The sequence below is a fragment of the Nicotiana tabacum genome, chromosome 13 (genome assembly GCF_000715075.1).
Source record: "Nicotiana tabacum cultivar K326 chromosome 13, ASM71507v2, whole genome shotgun sequence".
Classification (NCBI taxonomy): domain Eukaryota; kingdom Viridiplantae; phylum Streptophyta; class Magnoliopsida; order Solanales; family Solanaceae; genus Nicotiana; species Nicotiana tabacum.
In genome coordinates, this window is record NC_134092.1 from 17,338,776 (window position 1) to 17,354,620 (window position 15,845).

The window sequence follows — 15,845 nt, forward strand, 5'->3', positions numbered from 1 at the left end:
GGTTCCGAGCTTTTGCCATTTTTGGGCATTTCAAGCTCGGGTTGGGCGATATTTTAGCAAGGTTTTCAAGGGAAAACTTGAGGTAAGTCCCTTATGATCATTTCTACTCCATAATATTGAATTATCATCGAATAATCCGACTAGATTACATGTTTATGAGGTATAAATCGGGGGTTTGAACTTAGGGATTTGAAAATAAGATTTGAAGATTTAGAGGTCAAGTTGAGGTCAGATTTTGATAAAATTGGTATGGTCAGACTTGTGATTGAATGGGCTTCCAGATTTTATAACTTTTGTCGGGTTCTGAGACGTGGGCCCCACGGGCGATTTTTGAGCTAGATTTCGGATTTTTATGAGAAATAATATTTTCTTATGGAATTAATTCCAATAAATTTTATTGACTGAATCAAATCATTTGTGGCTAGATTCGAGGCGTTTGGAGGCCAATTCACGAGGCAAAGGCTTAACGGAATAAGAATTTCACGGTTTGAGGTAAGTAACGGTTTTAAATCTGATCGTGAGGATATGAAACCCCGGATTTTTGTGTCATGTGATTATTTTGGAGGTGACGCGCATGCTAGGTGACGGGCGTGTGGGCGTGCACCGAGGGGATTGTGACTTGGTCTGTCCCGTGAAACTATAAAGTTGAATAATTTGTTGTTATCTGTACATTCCCCATGTAGTAGAGAAATTGAACCACAAATCATGTTTAGATTATATGTTGGCACTGTAGGGACCCACAGAGGTCGTGTACATGTTGAACTATCTGCTTAATTATTATTTTGTACTCAGTCACAGTTTACTTGTTTATTTTATCTCAGTCTATATTGTTCATTATTGATGCATCAAATCATTGTTGTTTGGGCTGATTTCATGATTTCTGAGAGCCCGAGACACTGGAGAGATTTATGACTGAGTGAGGCCGGGGGCGTGATTGTGAGATATTATTATAGCACGTGAGTTTTCCGTGTAGTACATGAGTTGTCCGTGCGGATCCAGATATTATTATACTATAGCACGTGAGTTACCTGTGCGGATCTAGATATTATACTGTAGCACATGAGTTGTCCGTGCGGATCCAGATATTGATATTATAGCACGTGAGTTGTCCGTGCAGTACGTGAGTTATCCGTGCGGATTATAGCGCATGGGTTGTAGGAGCCCCTCCGGAGTCTGTACACCCCCAGTGAGTGTGAGTGCTGAGGGCTGAGAGCCGAGTGGTTGAGCTGTTGTGACGAGTTGAGTGACTATTGCCCTGAGAGGTTGTACTTGCTTTTCATTTGTTGTTGAACTTAGTTGCTATCTGTCATTGTTGTGAAATTCTCTGAAAGATTTCATATCTGGATTACATGAACTTGAACTGTATAAAATTGATTTTACTTAAACTGCTAGATTTGAAAGCATGTCTATTCTTTGCTGGAATTACTGAAAGTGAACTATAACTGTGTAGCTCGTCACTATCTTTAGTTCCTTAATTATTATTGTTACTTGCTGAGTTGGTTGTACTCATACTATACCCTGCAGTTCGTGTGCAGATTCAGGTATTTCCGGACATAGCGGGTGCTAATTCTCTCACATAGTTGATTTTTCGGAGATTCAGAAGTAGCTGCCGTATTTCGCAGACCTTGTCTCTCCTTCACAATCTCCTTGTTTACTGTATTTAGTCTTAGACTATTATGTACCGTATTTTCCAGACTTTTATTCATACTAGATGCTCATGTACTCAGTGACACCAGGTTTTGAGAGTATTTATTTTTGTACTTGTAAGATTTCTTCCGCTGAATTTAATCATTCTATTTTCAAACTTAAAAGAAATTGTGGTTTATTGAGATTGTTGGCTTGCCTAGTATTGAGATAGGCGCCATTACGACGGGTGAGATTTTGGGTCGTGACACTATTTTAGACTTTTAGTTCTTGTAACATATTCATCTCACATATCATTCTAACTGGAACATCAAGCTTAGATATCTAAATTGTTTGCATTTAGTCATAGTAATCCTATCTAATCTGACCTAAACTTAACTCTTCCTATATTAATTTAACTTGCAGTGCATATAAAATATTCTTACTTCTACAGTATCATAGAACTCTTGCTATCTAATTTGCTTCTTCACAACTCAAGCTTTTGGTTAACACCTCGCCAATTTCATCAATTAGCACATATCGCAACAAGTAGCATACACCTTATTTTAGTGTGTAATTATGGCCAATATTTTAGCTAATGGATTCCATCTCATGTAAGCATAAGTATCTTTGCAAAGTGTAGACTTTGTTGACAATATTCTTTGGAACCCAAAAATATTGCATTGTGTGGTGGACATCATTTACACAAGTTGTATCTCTTCTTTTATACCTAAGAGGCCAAGGCTTTTTTGCCTATAAAAGGGAAGGCCATTAGTTCATTTTAGACACACCAATAAGGCTTGAGTCTTCATTTATTGTTTCTTCCTTTCCTCCTTTATTAAGAGTGTTTTGTATGAGAGTTAAGTATTGAAAAATACTTGTGTGAACCCTTTCTTTGGAGTGATCTTGTGAGTTTATTCCCTTAGAGTATTTGGAATTAATTAGAGTATTTACTCTAATTTTGTACTCTGTTTTGTACTCTTGTTGCTATAGTGAATTTGCTCTTCTCCGCTTGTGGATGTAGGTCACACTGACCGAACCACGTTAAATTGGTGTCTTCTTTATCTGCTTTAATTGTTATTATTATCAACTTGCATTATCTTTGTTATTGTCATTATAACATTGTTTGGCTAAATTCTTCACTACCCGAGTTTTCGATCCTTACAAATTGGTATTAGAGCTGGATCTAACCGAATTTGTTTTAGTAGCCAATATGACTTTAACAAAGACTTATGTTGAGAAATTTGATCGAAGTGCAAACTTCATAATATGGAAATTAAATATTGAAGCTATCCTAATTTAGGATGGCTTAGATTTGGCGTTGCAAGGAAAGGAGAAGAAGCCAGATAAAATGACGGACGAGGAGTTTGTCATCATAGACAAAAAGGCAAAAGCAAGTATCATTTTAAATCTCTCAAATAAGGTTTTACGTGAAGTTTCTGTAGAAACCACAACCAAAGGCATGTGGGAAAAATTGAAAACCTTATATATGAAGAGGACAATGGAAATTAGACTTTACCTGAATCAGAAGCTTTATACAATTCGTATGGGTGAATGTACCTCTATTCTCTCTCATCTTGACATCTTTGATTATATTCTTATGGATTTGAGTAATATAGATGCTGAAATTAAAGATGAGGATCAAGTCGTGTTACTGCTTTGTTCTCTACCCCATCTTTTAAGCATATAAGAGATACTATGCTTTATGCAAAGGATAATATCTCTTATAAGGATATTAAATCTATCTTAAAATCAAAAGAACAGATAGATAGTAATATTACTGGGGAAGCTAGTGGAACTCAAGCGGAAGTTGGCTTGTTTGTTAGGGGCAAATCCAACTCCATATCTAGATACAATAATTTAGAGTGTCTCTATTGTCATAAGAAAGGTAACATTATCTATGAATGATATAAACTGAAAAATAAAGAAAAGCATAAAGAAATAAAAAATGAGAACAAAAATACTGACACCACTAAAGCTAGTGTAGCAACTGATGAGATTGGGGGGAACTATATTTTTAGCAACGGAAACTAGTTTCGGATTAGACAATGAGTGGATTTTAGATTCCGGTTGTTCATTTCATATGTGTCATAGCAGGGACTTATTTTCTACATATGATTCAGTTACAGGTGGAGTTGTCCAACTGGGTAACAATGTTACTTACAACGTTATTGGCAAAGGTACAATTCGAATCAGAATGCATGATGGTGTGGTGAGAACTCTCACCGATGTAAGATATGTTCCTAAGTTGAAGAAAAATCTCATCTCTTTAGGATCTTTAGAATCCCTTGGGTGCAAATTCACCCGTGAAGGTGGAGTTCTAAAAAGTTTTCAAGGTGCTCTTGTGATCATAAAAGCACACAGATCTGGTTCGTTGTATAATTTATTGGGCTCTACTGTTAAAGGCCCTACTACAGTTTCGGTATCAGACAACTTGTCTGATTTTGATGGCATTAAAGTTTGACATATGCCCATTGGGGCTTTTGCGGAGAAGGTGGAGCAAATTTACTATATCAGCCAAAATTAGGCCAAGGTGGAGATTTGTAATTATGGCCAATATTTTGGCTAATGGAGTCCATCTCACATAAGCATAAGCATCTTTGCAAAGTGTAGACTTTATTGACAATATTCTTTGGGACTCAAAAATATTGCATTGTGTGGTGGACATTATTTGTACAAGTTGTATCTCCTCTTTTACACCTAAGAGGCCAAGACTTTTTTGCCTATAAAAGGGAAGGCCATTAGTTCATTTTAGACACACCAACAAGACTTGAGTCTTCATTTCTTGTTTCTTCCTTTCCTGCTTTATTAAGAGTGTTTTGTATGAGAGTTAAGTGTTGGGAAACACTTATGTGAACTTTTTCTTTGGAGTGATCTTGTGAGGTTATTCTCTTAGGGTATTTGGGATTAATTAGAGTATTTACTCTAATTTTGTACTCTCTTTTGTACTCTTGTTGCTATAGTGAATTTGCTACTCTCCGCTTGTGGGTGTAGGTCACACTGACCGAACCATGTTAAATTGGTGTCTTCTTTATCTGCTTTAATTGTCGTTATTATCAACTTGCATTATCTTTTTAATTGTCATTATAACATTGTTTGGCTAAATTTCGCACTACCCGAGTTCTCGATCCTAACATAGTGCAAGTGACTTTAAATGATATTTTAGTTATTTTAGGAAAAGAAATCAAACACATCAATTACTTATCAGTTTTATATGTAATTGTTTATTCTTAAAAAATAATTACAACCTCATCAACTACTTTAAATAAGTTAACCAGATTTTAGGCAAGTCATAGTACTGTTTAGAGTCTAAATTAATTATTATCAAAAATATTTTCAAAACAGTATTGATTTCGGCTTACAAGGATTTCTAGAAATTGTTGTTGGATGGTAGTATGCTTATTTATTGTATGACATACCGATGAGCTGTTTCCTTCCCCTTTCTTTCTTTCTCCTTCATTTTCGTTTCCTCTATCCATGTATGCAGTCTTCACTAGTCAAGCCAAAGTAGCTTTTCCTTCCCTTCCTTTCAAGTTCTCGAGATCTGATGTATAAAAAACACATAAAACTTTATCAAGAGAAAGCAGTAGCAAAATGAACACAAGAACTTGAAGGAATTAAGAAGCATAAAGCATATCGCTTGAAACAAATTACTATGGGACTTACGGGTAGAAATGATACTAGGTACTATTTAGGAATTAGTCACTACGTCTTAATTTCAATTTTTTAGTTCAATGTTTTTGGGACAAAGTTATTCTGAAGTTAAGATTTTTAGTTTAAAATTTCAAAACAAAATAAGTACTGATTAATTTCTAAATAGCATCCCTGAGAATGACAGAGTAGATGACTCCAAAACAATAGAAATACAAGTATTGCACTTCAATCTTTGAGTCTGTTGAAACATTGTTATTGGGTCGGGTCCACCCACAAAGGGTGCTAATTAGCTCCTTAACCTATTAGCTAGTCCTCCTAAAACCCTAGTACTAGCTTATATAAGCACCACTACGGGTGTAGAAAGGTAGGCTTTTCACCATACTAGATACGACTTGGGTTAGTTCTCTCATACTTAGGATAATTAGGCTGTGAAAATATTAAGTCCGTCCGCCAAGTGAGGATTCCCAACGACTAGTAATTCGAACCTTGGTTACTACAGACGATCCTTCCGCAAGGAGAAACTAGTAAGTCTCCTATACTCCCAACGACGATTCTCAACGATCAGTAATTCGAGTCGTGATTATTACAAACTATCCGCTTCCGCAAATAGAAACCCGTAAGTCTCCTATACTTCCAACGACCAGTATTCCGAGTAGTGATTACTACGGACAATCCGCTTCCACAAGGAAAAACCCGTAAGTCTCCTATACTTGTTAAATATTACAGAGTCATAATGAAAATCCTCTTAGATTTCCATTAGAAGACACAGAGAACACCAAAAGAAGGAAATTAAATAAGAGACATTCTACATAAGTATTCCTTTTGACCTCTTAAAGTTCAACAAAAACCAAGATTAAAGGTGTTAAATAGGTGAAGGGTGTTTAAGAAAGTAAGCTCTGGGATTCAGAAAGATATGTGAGAGATGTTGAGGTAATTAAATTAGCTAAAGACAACTTGTAATGTTTCCAATAGAATGAATAATTAAATAAAGATTGAGAATTGTAGGCCACCAATTCATTGACTTCTGAATTAAACTCTTTTTTCTGATATTGATTGTCATCTATGTCTCTGTAATCAATTATGAAAATTATGTACACGTCCCTTGTTTTGAGAGCTGGCTTATAATATTATATACTCCAGATGGAATGAGATTAGCAATTCCAAGATTAAAATACAATTCATTGACTTATTATCATCTTAGCCTTAGTAATCAATTGTGAAAATTCTATATATACACGTCCCTTGTTTTTATAGCTGGCCTATAATATTATATACTACACCTGTCTTATTTTGAGTTTTATAATATTTGTTCAAAAATCATTGATGGCCTCGTTATGTTGTTTGAACAAATATAATAATTAAGTGTATACACATGTTTATGTTAGGTGTGTTCGTGCTGATGCAACTTCAGTAAATTGCATGTCTTGATGTCTGTATCAGGAAAGTAGCTAACCTTCGAGATACGGGTTCGCCACTTCTTTCGCTGACCCTATCCACCTCCTTTGCGGAATACCAGAAAAAGAGATGAATTAGCGGACCATAGGGCTAAGTCGAAGCATGCCTGAACCTTCTTCGCCGGAGACTGAGTTAATATACAATCCCACTTTGGAGGTTGTTAAATTACACTTTTGAAGCCGTGACCTGTTAGTACTTTCTTGCTTTAGTTTTAGTCCGAAAGTATTGATTTTTGTTCCCAAAACTAATAAAATTATGCAAATTGCAAGAATATTGAAAAATTGGACCTTAACGAAAAAATTTAACTCAAAAAAGAGTGTTCCGGCTCATAAAGTAAGAAAGAGTGCAGCAGGCCAAAAGTGCAGAATCCACAGAAGGAATTCTGCGGCTGCAGAAAGTGCGGACCGCAGAATTATCTCTGCGGCCGCAGATCTAGTGCTGAGAGGATGATTGGAAAAGAATTCAAAAAGTTCAGAGAGTGTGCAAAACGATCAAGTGTGAAGTCTTGCCAAAAGTGCAGTCGCAGAGGGAAAAGTGTAGCCGCATAATAAATTGTGCGGCTGCAGAAATCCTCCATCTGCAGAGCCAAGAAAAGTGTGGACCCCACATGGAATTGTGCGGCCGCAGAACCTCTCGAAGGGCATTTTTATCAGCGAATTTTGGGCCACTATAAATAGACGGGAAACACTTTATTAGGGCAAGTTTTATACTCCCTCGTTTCAATTTATGTGAACCCATTTAACTGGATATAGAGTTTAAAAAACATAGAAGACTTTTGAACTTGTGGTGTAAAATGAGGCACATATATTTTGTGTGGCTATAAATCATTGTATAAGGGTAAATTATTTCCAAATAACGAAAGAGGTCATCCTTTTTGGCACAGACTAAAAAGGAAATAGGTTCACATAAACGGAACGGAGGAAGTAGTTTTTAGTGTTGTAGCCGTTATACTTTACTATTTTGGGTAATCTGTGACCATTTTGGGTGAAGAAACATTAGTTTTAGCGATTTAATTTTGTATTATGGCTTTAATTAGTTCTTCTTCTTTGTTTTCTTCAATTTCTATCATGAGTAGCTAGATTTTCTCTAGGGTTGTGACCCAACCCTAGTGTATAAACCTTATGGGTTATTAATCTAATACTTATTTATGATTAGATGTTTATTACTTAGCCTTGTTCATGCATTATTTCTAGAATTAATAGTTGCAAACATTGATTCATGCCTAGTTGACTTGGTTCTTACTTGAAAAAGATGGACTTAGTATAGGAAATTTTGGCTAACAAGAAATTGAGCAAGTTAAGGTTTCGGCTAGCCAAATTAAATGGTTTGAACTAGAGATAGGGAAAACCTGACTTGAGCTCATATCAACTATTTGAATTGATACCTAATTGGGCTTAACAAAGTCAATTTGGGCAAAATCACTCTATAACCGAGAGATATTTAGTGGGTAATTTAAAGTTGAGAGTTATAATACACCCTGATCACTAGAACAAATATTAATGTAATTTGCCCATTTGGCTAACACCTAGGTGAAGATTATATCCCTGTGCATTTTACCATTTGATAACAACAACAAAAGTAATTACTAGACTTCTCCTTAGTTGATCATTGCTAGTGTCAATTCTAGAAGTAGATAACAATACCCCCTTATTTAGAAGTGTAATTGAGTTATTTCATCTACGCTCATCAAGTGTACACCCTAACACCCATATTTAACTCCCTGTGGAAATCAACCCCAACTCTTGTTGGGTACTATTCTTTCAATGACCGTTTTCACTCATTATTGAGTGTGGATTGGGAGGATCAATTTTTGGCGCCGTTGCTGGGGAGTTTTAACGGTATTAGCTATATATTTGAGTGTATTTTTGAAATATCTTCTTTCTCTTCTGTGTTACTAACTTGTTGAAGAAATCATAGGTACAAACATGACAAACAATGAGCTCAGAAATATGCCATTGGGGGACTTGGACGGTGAGGAGGAACAACACAATGAGGCACCTCAAATGCCACAACCTAATTGTCGAGGCGGAGTGCCACAAGACAACATGCCCGTACCACTCTCACATCCACCACCTCAACCACAAGCGGCACAACACCGGATATTGTCCAACGAAAGTTATGCTAGTACAATAGTCCCCCCTCGTATTAGGGCGAACAACTTTCAAATTACCAATGTGATGCTCACTTTGCTTGAGCAACGGGGCTTTTTCACCGGCTCGCCAAGTCAAAACGCCTATAAACATTTGAAGGGCTTTGTGAATACGTGTTGGGGGAGGGGAGGGGGAGCAAACTAATGTTTCTGAGGATGCTTTGAGGCTAAGAATTTTTCCCTTATCTCTACAAGGTAAAACTTTAGATTGGTTGGAACATTTGATGAATCATTCAATACATACTTGAGATGTATTGCTCGCAAAGTTTATTGCTAAGTTTTTTTCTCCCAGGCACAGGGCTACTCTTAGGGATGAAATTGTGGCATTCAAGCAAGAGTCCAACGAACCTTTGCATGAGATTTGGGAGAGATATCAGACAATGGTGAAAGAGTGCCCAAATAATGATATGACCGACAACATGATTCAACAAACTTTCTACAGTGGTATCAATACTACGAAGCAATGTGTGATCAACCAATTGACCGGTGGCAACTTTATGACAACACTTTATGCGGAGGCGTATGAAATGTTTGATGAGATGGCGGACATGTCATCGGCTTGTCAATCCCGAGCTAATATTCTACAAGATTATCCTAACATGATGCACCTCCAGAAAGAGTTGCAAGACCATGGGCAAGCCATTGCATAATTAACAACAACCATGACTCAGCTAGCAAAGAAACAACTTTCAAGGATCAAATCAACAATAATGGCGACCACAAAATAACCAAGGCAATTAGAGTTCTAACAATCAAGAAAATTGGCATAATAACAACAATCAAGGAAATTAGAGTGGAAAAATCCAAGGAAATTGGGGAGACAATAATTAAGGTGGTTGGGGACACAATCAAGGAAATGGGGGGAGGGGGGGTCGTGTTTTCAAAGGCTCCCAATGTATCAACAACCGAGCAACCCACCTCCTTATCCTTCCCATAGTTCAAGTTCTTCAAACAATGAGATAGGTCGTATTTAGAATATGTTTAAGCAAATAATGGAAAGGAATACCGATTCAGATGCCCAACTTGCCTCACACAATACATCAATCCGTAATCAAGAAGTTCAAATATGGAAAATCTCTCAAGCTCTAAATTCTCGTCCTAAGAGTGCACTACTACGTGAAACGATGGTGAACTCAAAGGGTGATAATAATACGGGGCATGCTATGATGGTTATTACAAGAAGTGGGAGAAGTGAGAATGCACCCACCTCAAGTGAAATGCGACTTGTAAATGATGACCAAGTGGTACAAGAAGAAGAGAACCCAAACAATGTTGTTCAAGCAAATGATGAGGTTCAGATAGATATTAATGATAGTGTTGAAGAGACTCAAGATAAGGTGAACCTATCTAGGGAGAACATCATTGACATACCAGAACTGGTAGTGCAAACGGATAGGGCACCAATGCCTAAACCTCCACCTCCATATCCTCAACGACTTGCCAAGAAAAATGGTGAGAATCAATTCAAGAAGTTCATTTAAATGATGAAGAGTCTTTTAATCAATGTTCCATTGGTAGAAGCTTTGGAACAAATGCCCGGTTATGCAAAGTTTATGAAAGATCTTGTGACCAAGAAGCGGTCAATGAATTTGAAGATATCAAGGTCACTCATCAAGTGAGTGCATTTGTTCATTCCATGGCTCCTAAGTTGGAGGATCCCAGTGCTTTCACGATTCCTTGTACAATTGGGAGTGCCGATTTTTCTAAAGCTCTTTGTAATCTTGGGGCGAGTATCAATTTGATGCCCTATTCGGTTTTTAAAACTTTGGGAATTGGGAAACCAAGACCCACTTCTATGAGGCTGCAAATGGCTGATCGTACCATGAATAGGTCGTTGGGGTGTGTTTGAAGATGTTTTGTCTGCGTTAATAAGTTAATTATTATGGTGTTGTTGTTAGGTGTTGTTGTTTCTAACTTGATTTGAAGTGTGCTACAGGGTTGCGTGTAGTTATGTGTTGTTTTGTGCTACAGGGTTGATTTGAAGCCAAATAACATTTCCTATTTCTTTTGTAGTTAGGTGTTGTTGTTTCTAACTTGATTTGAAGTGTGCTATACGATTGAGTGTTAAATGCAAGAAGGGTGGACAAAAATGGCTAAGTGTTGAAGGAAATGCGAACCGCACATTCTAATTGTGCACCCGCAAAATTAATTATGCCACAACAAAAGAGCTTGTGCGGCCGCACATTTTACATGCGGATCGTACTTCTGGAAGCTCGACAAAGTGCTAAATTTCACACACTCTGAAGTTTGAGCCTATCAATGCAGGGCTATTCTACGACCGTAAGAGAAAATGTACGGCCACATTCAAAATTGTGCGGACCGCACAAGTGATATAGAGCACTGCTACGCAGGTGAAGGAGTGCGGACCACACTTGGAATTGTGCGGCCGCACTCAGTCCTTTTCGCTTTCAAAAAGCTTGAGTATAAATAGAAGTTTTTCCTTTATTTTACACTTTTCACCCACCATATAATCATTGTTGCTCTACAAGCTTTACTGATATATTTTCACTGTCAATCGCACACACCTACCTGTGCTCACACACCTAGTGCTCTCACTTCATCTGGTATGCTTCACTTTATGTTAGTTTAATTTTTGAAATTTTAGCTTCTTTTTAGGCCATCTATTATTAGAGTTCATCCATATATCCATGTGAGGTAGATCTGTACTGGGTAATCATTAATACATGCTAAAATGGAATGGGATAGTTAGATTTGATATGTATACCACGTTGACATATTGAGTTGTACAAGTAATTGCAAAATCTCAGTGAAAAGACTGTCTGTTCTTTACTTTTTAAATCTGCGGCTGCACTTGAATTTGTGTGGTATGCAGTTTGGCTGTGTTTGGTAACTGGTGAAGGCAAGTGCTTTTGCGGCTGCACTTTAATTGTGCGGACTGCAGAATTTTTAGAATGGACACACTTAGGTCCGCACTACCTATCAGAGACTTGTCTCTTGAGAAAGCAGATGTGCGTACCACACTTAAAATTCTGTGAACCGCAGATAAATTCTGCGGCCGCACTTTGCCATCGCACTGTCTTCAAAGAAGAGGCAACCGAGCCTCTGAACTTTCCTGTCAGAAGTGCGACCACATAGGAAAATGCGGACCGTAGATCCCATATTCTTCAAGCATGTTATACATTTGAAACCCTACTGTATCCATAATGTTCTTCCTTACTTACATAAGTCGTAGTTGTGTTGATTGATGACATGAAACTAATAATCCTCTTTTTTTAGATACAGACAATGGTTCGATCATGAGGCTGTGGCGAAACTACCAAGGGTAGAAGAGACTCTTCTAGTGGTCGAGACAGAGGTGCCTTGCCCCTTAGTGTGCCCAAAACTATTCGGAAGAAGACCACAACAGGCAGAGGGAGGGGTGAAGACCTCTCTGAGTCTAGTTCTTATGCCCTATCTATGGAGGATTCCAAGGGCACTCCGTGTCTATTTCAAAGGAGCAGGAAGCTGCACAGACCAGGCCACAAAGGCGATCTGAGCCCTGTATGAGGTTTCATCATCTCATAGCACTTTCGAGGGTTCGAAAAGTGCTAGCTATGATTCCTAGTCAGCTGCTCCAGAGTCCGATGAGCAAGATGTTTAGGATGTTCCAAATGATGGAAAAGGGGGAGAAGGTACATCTACTGGGGTTGAGAAAACAAAGAAGAAGGAAGCATGGGAAGATAGATTTGTGAGTTTGGCTGCTTTTACTAACTTTCGGATCTGGTGGCCGGTGAGATCATTGACACATGAGAGGTAGTTTCTGTTGAGAGATCTTGATAGATTTAACCCTACAGTGTTGGAGAAGTTCAGATCGAGAAAAAGATGGATGTTGTTTACTGAGAAGGTCGTAGATGTCAAGGGAAACCTTGTCCGCGAGTTCTATGCCAATATTTCACACATTCGCAAGGGGACAAAGGTGACCAAAGTACGCAACCTTAATATGAAGTTTGATCAGAACACGCTGAATGCGTACTTCGGTGTTGAGGACTTAAATCCAAAAGATTACCTAGAGAAGTTGGCCTTGAAAGAAAAGGCACAACCATGGCTTGCTGAGATCTTAGTACTGAGACAACCGAGACCATGGATCAATGGTAGGGTACCCATTCAACGAAGTACATTGAGCTTTGAGGCAACATGTAAGCAGACCTTTATGTCTAGCAGGCTTGACCCGTTCCAGAATGAGAACAATTTTCCTAGTCCACATGCAGTTCTAGTGGCTTCTATTATGGACGGGTACTCGATCAATGTAGATCCCTTGATGTCGGACAACATCTCATTGGTGGCACTGTAGACTAACACGGCTTACCCCTACCCCCAACACTATCATAGAGTACATCATTGATGCAAAGGTAGAGCTAAAGCCATTTGCTAAAAAGGTGAAGCCAAAGAAGCCATTTGAGTGGTACTCGCTGCAGGATCCGACCAACCCCAAGAAGAGTGCTCAACCTTCTACTATTACAGGCCAATTTGATGAGCCGATAGAGGTAGTTTCTGACACAGTTGATATTCCATCTACATCAGTCGAACCCTCTACCAGTGCAACAGCTATGCCTCCTCCACCATCTTCAGTTCCGTCCACAACTCCTAGTGCAGTCCCTACTTCAGTTCTGAGGCCAGTGCCCCTGTATATAGGCCCACTTTATACATTGCGAGTCTCAACAACTAGATGCAGGCAACTACTTCAAAGTTGTCTGAGATATCTAGTACTGTTACATGGCAACCATCCACACATGCACCGCAAGATTCTACTGAGCTTGATGAGAAGCTGCCCAAGATTTTGGACAACCAGAAGTTGATCATGGACACTCTGGTACAACATGGTTCAGTTATTGAGGACTTGACCAATGTAGTGAAGAAGATGAGAAAGCCCCAAGCTAGCAAAAATTCAGTGGATAATCTTAGAAAAGAGGTGACCCGACTAGTGACAGCTGGGGATTTATCATTTGATATACCGCTTAACCTAGACCAGTCCGCCCCAGATCCATCTGCACAGGTTGCACCAGCTGGCCAATCTGAGGAGCCATGCCTTGCTGCCAACATTGCTGATGCAGTGAGTGTGATTTTTGCCACTCCCGCCACTCCCATATATGACGATGATGATATACAGTTGGCTGAGCCAACAAGAGTTGATGCTACTAGGGACACTGAGATGTCCAAGGATGATTAGCGAGTTTCTTTGCCCTGTCTCCTTTCACTCTTATTTTGTTAGGCATTAGGGATAATGCTTACTTTTATTTTGGGAGGGGGAGGGGGAGGAGGGGGGAGTTTATTTGATACATTTTACATATTTAGATATATTTGGACTGTAATAATTGGATAATTCTATTTCTTTTTAGTTTATCTATCTATCTATCTTTAGTTAGTTATTTCTTTCTTTCATTAGTTTCTTTAGTTGTTTACTTTGAATTTTGTTTTGTTAGTAGCTTCTTTTTATGTTAGTAGTTTTCATGTTCTTTGTAGTAGTATAGATAATAAGCCTTTAGTTTTTTATTGCCACGGTTCTTTCCAAAGGTGGTCTTTTATGTGAACCGGGTGACTCTTCTCGATAATGGATGGTGTGACAACCTTATTAAGGGAATGAGTCCAGTTTTGTGTTTATGTAATAATAATAGTAGTGGTAATAAATAAAAGCCCTAATCAAGTCAACAACAATAACAACAACAACAACAACAACAACAACAACAACCCAGTAAAATCCCACAAGTGGGGTTTGGGGAGGGTAGTGTGTATACATACTTTACCTCTACCTCGAGGGGGTAGAAAGACTGTTTTTGATAGACCCTCGGCTCAACACACTTAACTGCGTGCTTATGGTTTGAAACAAGGGTTTTGAAAGAAATAGCTCTAGTTAGTGACTTTGAGACTCTTGAGTTGACTTTGATAATCATTGAGTGATTAATTGGACCATAGTGATCTTTAACTTGATTGTGATTGTTGTAGGCTTTAGACTCTATCCTCTTTTACGGTCTAGTTGTATGAGGGGTGAGGTAATTTTTGTTGCTAGTACAAGTATTGGTGTGAGTGGTCTAGAACTTGCCCCAAATGTGCTTCAAGGCGAAATGCTAAGTTTGCTTAGTTTGAAAAATAATTGTAGGCTTTTCTTCGTCCGTTTGAGCTTTCTATTGCCACCCAATTCTTGTTATCGCTAGTCAACCCCCTTTGAGCTTTTAATATTTCTTAATTGGTAACCATGTTACAAGCCTTTACCCATTTTGTTATAATCCTCTCTTCGCACCCTGACCTTCCTTAACACTCTTATGAAATAAGTGGCTTAAGGCATAAGTTTGGGGGGACGGGAGTTGAGGAATTTGAAAGAGGTATCAAGACACCAAAAAACATAAGGCAAGAAAAGAACAAAAAGAAAATGCCAAAAAGAGAATTAAAAGGAAGGTTGATGAAATCAAAAAAGGTAATTATCTCTTGTACGAGCATCAAGGGAGAAAAAGAATAAGAAGAACAAAAAAGAGTGATATCAAGTCTCTCTAGACCCTAAGAAAAAGGAAATGCCTCTAAGAGTTAGTAAATATGAACCAAGAAATGAAAATGTGGAGTGCTTAAGGAAGGGCGTAACCACTTATCCTATACGGTATCCTACCCCAGTCTAAAAGCCTTCATTACAATCCGAAAGAAATCCTACTTGATTTTTAATCGAGTAAAGTTACATTAGTGGTGATCTACATGAGAGGCAAACCTATGGTACTTGAAGCCTTACTTGTGACATTCTTTTGTGAGAGAAGAATGAACCTTTCATTGATCTAAAAATTTAGTGCTAACTCTTGAAGTGAACTTGACAAATGAAAGGTAGAAGATGAAGAGTTTGGAGCCCACCATGATCTACATGATAGAGCAAGAGTCCTTGATGAGTAAAGTCAATTCTTGAAGCTCAAATGTCACATTAAAGCTATATGTACATAATATGTGACTTGTCACCTTGTTGAAAATACATGAGTATTGTAGGTAATTG